The 7,198-nt window shown below is 46.2% G+C and overlaps 1 pseudogene; it reads right to left on the reverse strand.

Moving 5' to 3' along the window:
• Nucleotides 1–849: 849 nt before the first annotated feature.
• On the reverse strand, nucleotides 850–5,687 carry LOC138929352 (uncharacterized; annotated as a pseudogene).
• Nucleotides 5,688–7,198: the final 1,511 nt, after the last annotated feature.

Genomic DNA, 7,198 nt, shown 5'->3' on the forward strand with positions numbered 1-7,198 from the left:
TAAATACAGCGGCTGCTCCTGCATATGCAGCAGTGTGTGGTGCTCTCCGTCGCAGATCTTGCACCTATCGCCACGGCGGCACGCTCCATCCGAATGCTCGTGAGCCAAGCAGTTGGCGCAATAGCGGTTCGCGAGGACCGCGCGGAGCCTCTTTTCGATGCTCAGCCGCAAGAATCTGCGGCACTTCCGTAGAGGGTGGACTCCGTGGCAGACTCGGCAACGGTAGGAATTTATACCTCGTGTACGTCTGCTCTCCACTTCGACGGCGCTACGTAGACGTGGGAACATTGTTTATAATCTGGAGTAGGATACAAAAAAAGAATTAGTATGGAGTCGAAAATATGACTTAAAACTAGCGAAAGAAGCAAACTATGGAGTGAGGATACGGCTAGTTATTGAGATTTTTCGGAGGTCGCCCCCGGAAGCAATACGACTTTTGCGACAGGGCGCTTAACGATTCCCCGAGCAGTACGAATATTCACTACTCGGACATGACCATCGGGTCCTGGAAACACGGAGTCAATCCTGCCGAGCCGCCACTCAGTGGAGGGCAGATTATCGTCCTTGATTATAACCATCTCGCCCACCTCGAGATTTCTTGTGGGGACTTGCCACTTTGTTCGCTTGTGGAGCTCCTTAAGGTACTCTTCCTTCCATCTCAGGCGGAATTGCTGATGAAGGGCCTTAAGGTGCTGCCACCGGTTGATAATAAAAGTGGACGCACCCTTAATTTCGGGTTCGACGGTGGCGAGAATGGGTCCACCTACGAGAAAATGACCTGGCGTGAGTGCTAACAAGTCTGTGGGGTCTTCGGACATCGGGGCGAGTGGACGCGAATTTAGACAGGCCTCAATCTTGGCCAGCAATGTGGAAAGTTCTTCGAACGTATACTTTCGAGTGGCTGTGGATTTGTAAAACAGCGTCTTGAAGCTTTTAACTCCAGCTTCCCATAATCCTCCCATGTGCGGGGCTCCTGGTGGTATGAATTGCCACAGGAGTTCCTGGTGACTATAAGCATTCGTCACGGACTCCTTGACAGCTTGCAGAAATTCACGCGACAGCACTGCGGCTGCACCAACAAAGGTCTTCCCATTGTCCGACTGAAATTGTCGAGGGCACCCTCTCCGCGAAACGAATCGGGCGAATGCTGCGAGAAATTTCTCTGTTGTGAGGTCCGAAGTAGGCTCTAAATGGATGGCCTTCGTGGAGAAACATACAAACACCAGCACATAGCCCTTGGTAATCAGGCAGGCTCTCCCGGTGTAGTTCTTTATATCAAACGGTCCGGCATAATCCATGCCCGTGTACGTAAAAGGCCGCGAAAAGGACGTTCTTTCTTTTGGTAACTCGCCCATGAGTTGGGTCTGCAACTTCTTTTTGTGGATCACACATATTTTGCAGGAGAAAATTACAGACTTGACTAAGTTCTTGACCCTTGGTATCCAGAATTTTGAGCGGATCAGGCGTACCATTAGCTGATTACCGCCGTGCAAGGAGATGCGATGCGTAAAGGATACAAGGAGACGCGCCAACTGACAGTTGTATGGAAGAAAGATCGGATGCCGTTCATCATATTGGAGGACTTCGGAGGCCGTCACCCGACCACACGCCCTGATGAGGCCGTGAGGATCAAGGAAGGGATTCATGTTCTTAATAGAACTGGATGCTGGAATTGGCCGCTTTTGGCTCAGGCAGGCATACTCAAGCGCAAAGTATCTGCGCTGTGTTATGAAAATTAGGAGTCGCTCAGCTGTGGAAATCTCTGTATTGGATAGCTGCAGCTCGCCTGGAATAGGTCGTTTTTGCGAGCGCTGGATGAAGCGCTGAACATAGGCGAAAACTCATAGTGCCTTATCGAGCTTGGAGAACCGCTCAAGCATGTCCTGCTCCGGGCATGCTAAATGGCAACGTATGGGTCGCTTCTCGATGTCGATGTCGGAAACTGATTCATAAGGTGCAGGCCAGGAGTCTTGTGGCTGAGTTAGCCATGAAGGCCCATGCCACCATAGCTCACTGGTAGCTAACTCTTCAGCCGCTACTCCACGACTGGCTAGATCTGCTGGATTGTGCTCGGAACGCACGTGAGACCACTGGCTGGCATCAGTATTTTGAGCGATTTTTGTGACTCTGTTTGCGACGAAGGTCGTCCACTGACATGGTGGCTTGTTCAACCATGCCAGCACAATAGTGGAATCAGTCCATAGAAAAGATTCTATACGACCGAAAGGAATCTGAGGCAGAATTGCAGTCCACAAGTCTGCCAGAAGGACGGCTCCACACAGTTCTAGACGCGGGAGCGAAACGGTTTTTACCGGAGCGACTTTGGTCTTTGACGTTAGAAGATTTGCTGAAATTATTCCATCACGCTGGATGCGAACGTAAATCGCTGCGCCATAAGCCTTTTGGGAGGCATCGCAGAAACCATGGATTTGGACTTGTACACCTGGTTGAAAATGTACCCAACGCGGGATGCGAACTTGGTGGAGGAAACTGTAGCTCCGAAGGAAATCATGCCAGCGATGTAGTAGTTCTGCAGGAAGAAACTCATCCCATTCGACGCTGGCTAACCAGATATCCTGCATCAGAATTTTGGCCTGAACCACAAATGGGGAGAGCCACCCAGCTGGGTCGAACAATTTCGCGATTTGGGATAAGACGTCACGTTTCGAATAGTTTGCCTGAATGGTGACCTCTGTTGGGACAAAATAGAACTCTTCCGTCGTAGCGTTCCACCGTACTCCCAATGTCTTGGTGGTGCTGACCTCTTCGAGATCAAGAAAATCAGTCGAAAGTAGATGCTCTTTAGGAAGTGTTTTAAGGAGTGTACGTTCATTCGATGTCCACTTGCGGAGAGGGAATCCAGCTGAGTCCAGAGCTGCTTGCAGCTCCCGAATGGCTAAAATAGCTTCAGCTTCTGTATGTGCTAGCACATCGTCGACATACATATAATTTGAGATTATATGCGACGCCCGTGGATATTGGGCGTTGACATCGTCAGACAATTGTTGCAGTGTTCGTAGGGTCAGGAAAGGGGCACAATTCACTCCAAACGTGACCGTCTGAAGCTCGAAGTCGGATATATCCCCTTGGCCATTTCGAAAGAGAATCCTCTGAAACGGAGTGTGCTCTTGGTTTAGGAGAATTTGCCGATACATCTTGCTGATGTCGGCATTGAAAACAAATTTAAACGTCCGCCACTTCAGGATTTGAAGAGTGAGATCGGACTGCAGTACTGGCCCTGGATACAGAATGTCATTAAGGCTGTTCCCATTGGAAGAAGGACTGGATGCGTTGAAAACTACGCGAACTTTCGTGGTCGCACTTTCGGGCTTAAATACTGCATGATGGGGGAGATAGAAATTTATCTTGTCGGTATTCGGAGGCACCGGCTTCATGTGGCCAAGATCGATATATTCTTGGATCACTGAGTCATAAGTGTCTTTGAGAGCGGGCTCCTTCTTCAAGCGAGTCTCATTCCTCAGAAATTGTGCGAGTGCGGAACTCCTGGAATGCCCCAAGTCAATGTGCTCTGAATCTTGGAAGGGCAGGGATACTATATATTTCCCGTCGCAGGATCTGGTAGTCGTTCGGACGAAAAAGTCTTCACACAACTTGTCCGTCTCCTTTACCAGTCTACATGGAAGGTCCTCCACCTCCCAAAATTTTGTGAGAAGTGTTTCCATGGTTGCTTCGGACTCTATGGATATTTGTGTGGTAAAAGACGAAACCCTACTAGTGGTTGAAGACAATGGGCCGGTCAAAATCCACCCGAAAATGGTCTCTTGTGCTAATAAGGACCCACATACGTTTGGCCTCCAGCCCGATAGCAGGACAGACGGAAGAATATCCGCACCTAGAAGAAGGTCTATCTGAGACGGCTGGAAAAACGACGGATCTGCCAATGGCATATTTGGCAGCCTATCAAGAATGTTTCGATCAATTGTGCTTGTCGGAAGATTGCCGGCCAGGTTCGGCAGCACAAACGCCGTCGTGTCGATCTTGAGCATAGGTTTGGCCGGAGTGCCCATCTGGAAATGACACATTTTTTGTGAGACACCGGAATTGGCTTGGTTGAGCCCTGTGACTCTTGTTGTTACTGCTTGAAATGGAAGTTTAATCCGGTTGGCAAGCCTCTCAGAAATGAAAGTGCCTTCGGAGCCTGAATCTATCAGGGCACGTGCTGGAAAATTCTCTCCTCGGTGGCACACATGAACTATGGCCGTACCTAGAAGTACTCCTTGTTGGTTGGAGGCGAAATGAACTGACGTGCTTGAGATTGGCTGCTCTGGAGGGTGAGCCGGCGCTGTGCTAACAGCGTTAGACGGAGTATCTTTGTGCAAGAGCGTATTAAGCCGTCCCCTGCATGTGAAGCAACTATGCCTGCTCGGGCATTCACGAACATTATGTCCCCTTGCAAAGCAATTAAGGCACAGTCTCTTTTGTTTAATATATGATGCTCTTTGTGGTTGAGTCATCTGCAAAAAACGGGGACACAGCCGAACTGGATGAGGCTCTCTGGAGCAGAGATCACAAAATCGTGCGCGTGGCCCGACTTGTGTCTCGAAGGTATTTACCCTCCTTGGTTGTGCACTTCTGGGCTCCCTTGAATGCTGTGTGCTGGAAGAATTGGGTCGGACATCCTCAATTGCTTCTAACGACCGATATCTCTCCTCGAGAAAGGAATTCATTTCTTCCCAGGCTGGGATCGCGGACTTATTGGTCAAGGACTGCTCCCATAACGAGAGAGTGACCTTCGGCAACTTGGAGGAGATTAGAAAAATTAGAAGGCAGTCCCAATTTTCCGTGGAAATTTGTGAATGCTCGAGGGCTATCAAGCACCCTTGGATTGTGCTCTGCAGATCTTTCAAGGCCGTGCCTGATTCACTGCCTAGGGTCGGAAGACTAAACAGAATTTTTAGTTGGCTGTTTACCAACAATCGCTTATTTTCAAAGCGATCCTGAAGCGCTGACCACGCGGATTGGAACCCATCATTAGTCAGCGGAGGCTTGGCCACAATGGGGTGAGCTTCGCCGCTAGTTTTGGCGTTTAAGTGGAAAAGCTTTTCCACTGGAGTCAACCTGGAATTGTTTACATAAATGGCCGTAAACAGGTCACGAAAGGTGGGCCAGCGCAGATAATCTCCGTCAAAGATCTCTGTATCGCATGGCGGAAGACTGCAACCCCTGGAGAATGTCTCTGTCGGCGGAGCTGTTCTTGGCGGTGAAGTGGGGACGGACATACGGGCGATGTCTTCATTTAGCTTCGCAGCACATCTTTCGAACACCGCATAGCAGTGCTCATATTTGTTTTGCAGTAACGGAAGATTTCCGCTACCTCCCTCGCGAAGAGCTGCTTTGGAAGCGGTTTCATACTCCCGTTCAACCTTTTCCCATAAGGCTTGTGTCTGATCCAGACGGATCTTTAAGGTAAACAAACTAGGCTCGGAAGAGGATGCCGTAGATATCTGGCTTTCAAATTTGATAAGACGGTCGCTGGTTGCTATGAACTCAAGCAAAATACCGTCTAAAGTGCTCTTGGCTTTGGATCTCAAATTACTTGACGGTCCCGCGCCCGTGTTTCTCGGACTCGGTTCCCGCCTTTGACTTCCATCTATTGAAGGCGCTAACTGCGCTGCCTCCTTCTTCTGACTCGCGTCTTGCGGAATTGGTTCTTGTCCTTCCGACATTTTTTTTTTCTTTTTGGATTGGATTGTCAAGAATATGCCGTAGAATTCGAATGTTAGACTTAGTTGTGGTCAATACCGTCAACTAAAAACGCCGAAGTAGAAATGTGAGACGGTAAAAACGAAACGAATATGGATGGCAAGAATATGCCGCAGAACTAGGATGGTAGATGGTAGATGGTAGAATTAATCAATCTCAGAATTAACCAATAAAATTCAAATCGTAGAATTATTTGCTCCCAATACCGTCAACAAAATCGAAGAAGTAGAAATGTGAGACGGTCAAAACGAAACGAATATGGATGGCAAGAATATGCCGTAGAACTCGGATGGTAGATGTTGGATGGTGGAATTAACCAATCTCAGAATTGCAAGTAAATAAACTGGAAAAAATTTACTTGACGTAGAAGCGACGATAATCGAAAATATGTGTAGAGGAGCCAATATCAATTGGAGCAAATGCGACGAGAATGGAAAATTTATTTGTAGTGGAGCCAATATTAATTGGAGCAAATGCGACGAGAATGGAAATTTATTTATATTTATAAATAATTGCGGAATGGAATTGCCGAGTTGTTTATTTATTTCGTACTTAATAATAACCCAATAAATGCAAAGAAAATATATATGGAGTACCCTTGACAATTGCGGATATTTATCGCGTGCAAACTTTAAAAAGTATTAAATGAGCAATTAATTGATTGATTATTAATTAATAAAAATATTAATTATAAGGAAAACAAGAAAGGAAGCTAACTTCGGCACGCCGAAGTTTGTATACCCTTGCAGATTGGTTTTTATGTTTATATTATAGATTTAAATGCTGAAAACACTTACAAAAACAGAGTTTCATTACATTTTACCTATACTTATTATGTTTACAGTTTGACAGTTACAGTTTTACATTCCCAGCTTTACATTTTCTCTACATTTACAGATCGTTTATATGGCAGCTGTATGATATAGTTGTCGGATTTTTATGAAATTTATACCAAAATTCTAGAATAATAAAAAAAGCTTATATCTCAGAGTAGATAAACATACGATGAAAAACAACGAAGCTATAATTTTTTTCCTATTTATTTCTCGATCGTTCCTATGGCAGCTATATGATGTAGTCGGCCGATTTGCATAAATTTTTTACCAAAATTCAGAAATAATATAAAATGGCCATATCTAAAAAATGGAGCAAAATTTTTGAAAAACAGCAAAGTTATAAATTTTTTTCTAGAAATGTATCGTACATTTGTATGGCAGCTATATGATATAGTCGTCCGATCCGGCCCGTTCCGACATATATAGCAGTGAGAGTATATAGAAGACTATATGCAAAGTTTCATTCAGATAGCTTTAAAACTGAGGGACTAGTTTGCGTAGAAACAGACAGACAGACAGACGGACAGACGGACAGACGGACAGACGGACAGACGGACAGACGGACATGGCTAGATCGACTCGGCTGTTGATGCTGATCAAGAATATATATACTTTATAGGGTCGGAAACGTCTCCTTC

This window comes from Drosophila kikkawai, unplaced genomic scaffold (genome assembly GCF_030179895.1).
Source record: "Drosophila kikkawai strain 14028-0561.14 unplaced genomic scaffold, DkikHiC1v2 scaffold_163, whole genome shotgun sequence".
In the NCBI taxonomy this organism is placed as follows: Eukaryota; Metazoa; Arthropoda; class Insecta; order Diptera; family Drosophilidae; genus Drosophila; species Drosophila kikkawai.